Source organism: Trachymyrmex cornetzi, unplaced genomic scaffold, assembly GCF_001594075.2.
Source record: "Trachymyrmex cornetzi isolate Tcor2-1 unplaced genomic scaffold, Tcor1.1 scaffold728, whole genome shotgun sequence".
Taxonomy (NCBI): domain Eukaryota; kingdom Metazoa; phylum Arthropoda; class Insecta; order Hymenoptera; family Formicidae; genus Trachymyrmex; species Trachymyrmex cornetzi.
The window spans coordinates 21523-24088 of record NW_017300057.1 but is presented as its reverse complement, the minus strand read 5'-3'; the positions used below and the strand labels follow the sequence as shown (position 1 = coordinate 24088).

General features: G+C 28.1%; 1 protein-coding gene across 3 annotated transcripts in view; it reads right to left on the bottom strand.

Annotated features, from left to right (window-relative positions):
- The window catches only part of Stim (stromal interaction molecule), an 11435-nt gene that overhangs the window by 3319 nt on the left and 5550 nt on the right, over window positions 1–2566 (bottom strand). The gene's annotated exons all lie outside the window — the stretch shown is intronic.

Below are 2566 nucleotides of genomic sequence, written 5' to 3'. Positions count from 1 at the left end.
TTTCCCCCCCCCCCCCTCTCTCTTTTTCTCTGTAAGATAATTTTTTAATTGATCAGTTAGTTTTGCGTTAGTTAGTACGAGTTCACTTTTCAACGTTTCTCTGTCTAAACTACAAAAACTACACAATCTTTATCATCATTACAAAGTTACAATCACATCTGAAATAACAAGATTTGAAAATCGATGAATTATAATCTTAAATAATTCATATAAGCGTACATTTGACTAGCTATTATTTAATGTTATGTTAGTAATTTAATGTGTGCTAGATTTAAAAATGAAAAACATGCAAGTTGGAGTGCTAAAGTTTAATATAAGTCATATTAACAAGTCCACATGTTCTTATTTTTCCAAGCTCGTTTAAATTTATTAATAGCGTTTACTCAAAATTTCATACAGAAAAATAACGCCATTGTTTTATATACTCTTTATAAGACAAAAACTCTCTAACTCACTGTAATATACATATATGGAATACATTTTAAGGCATCGGTCTTTTTTTATAAAATAACTGCAGAACATACATGGTTTATAAAATTATTTCAAGAGCAATAATTTGTATCTTAAGGCGATGCTAAAGCCTCCTGTTTTACCCACATTTCCATTCGGTGAAAAATCTCCGTATTGGATGTACGGATTGCAAAAGTATTATTACATAAATTATAGTACGCACAAACAGGACCTCAGCTGCACTGGATTTCATGAGAAAATCGAAAAAGTTTAAAATTCGTTAAAAATTCACTTACTTTTGGCTCGTACAGCTGTCACCTCAGATATATTTGCTTGATATAAGAGTTTTAGAATCCATATCTTGAAAATAAGCGTGCAGTTGAGGTCACATTATTGAAACGAACAATACCGAGTTCGTAGAACTAAGACTGAAAGTCTAGAAAAGAAATATTTCCACCGAATAGAAAATACGTGTATACAGGTGTTTTGCGAAGACTGGGACTGTCAACAGAACCGAAATTCCGTGTAGCAGTAATTGCGCGGTCTTGCGATAGATGGTGCTGGCTTATGTTAGATAAGAACAGATGTATGCGTTTGAGTAAGACAGAATGATATATATTATATAATATAAAAACTAAATCAAAGATGTCACCACTATTATCGAATTTAGAATTAAAAAAGTCTGTACTATCGACCTTGACCGAGTTAGGTAATCGGTTTAGCATCCCCTTAACAAATAATCATTTACAACTAGATATTTCTTGATTCCTTGAGAACAACAAGTGTATCACGTTTGACAACAAGACATACTTGAGAGAAAGTACAAAGTTCTTTTAAATGTGCACACAATTCAACCATTGTTAGTAAAATCCTAAAAATATCGTACATGTATACACACATCTTATTTACATGTATAATGCCCATAATACATTAATTGTCGACGGTTTTATGATTCTCATAAAACATCATATCTTATATCAAGATTTACAGGAATTCCAAGAATAAACAAATACATATATCTTAATAGAGTTATTGTACATTTTTTTTACGGATTTTCTCTACAATATATATACACATAACTTTGCCCCATGATTGTAAGAGATCCGTATCTATGTACATTTTAAAACAGCATATTATTATTATGTACAAATTTATATTTTACTTTGTGGTGGTTGTATCCATATAAGTAATATTCTAATTGGTTTTTCAATCAATAATTTTTGAGCTATTGTCATGTACATGTTGCAGTCAGATCTAATACTAATGTCATAATAATTATGAACAAATAACTGGAATGTGAACATTTTTAAAGAAAAATTATATTCATCATATTCCTTTACGTAAATAGATTTCTTTTATAATTTATATGATGAATAATTTTCTTTATATATTATTAAGTATGTTATAATAAAAATACTGTTTATGTTAGGTTAACCGTTTTGCTACTTATTATTAATCAAATCATTAAATATTATTAAATCACCAAAATCAAAATTATATCTTAAGAAAAAACGTAATTCTTAAAAACGATAAACATGCTAAAACAACAGATTGTACATAAAACAAAATACATACATAGATACAGAAACTTCCATAACTTCCATATATTTTATGCATTACTATATAAATTCAATATTATCTGTCATAGCATTATCTTGATATATCATTTTCTTTAGTTGACTAATTTTAACCAATTCATGAGTATTTGTAAATTAAATTTTACTTTCCATCTCACACGTCACATATTCAAAATATTCGCTATATTAGCATATATTGGCACAGTAATTGGCATCATTTATTATCACTTGTATAATCTCTTACTTATTAGGCAACATATGCAAAATTGGATTGCATTTTACATTCCTCATATGTATATGTTAGCCATGTTATTATATAGTAGTTACAATGTACATCTAAGGCACATGATATTTCAATGTTAACAAATTATATTAGAAACTTTATAATGTCACATATCTGTTATTGGTACAAAGTTATCAATACTACAAAAAATATTTTCTCTATTATTAAACATAAAATTCAACTCATTAGTAAATTATCATCAAAAAGGATTCAATATCATGTGACTAGTGTGTGTGTGTGTGTGTGTGTGTGTGTG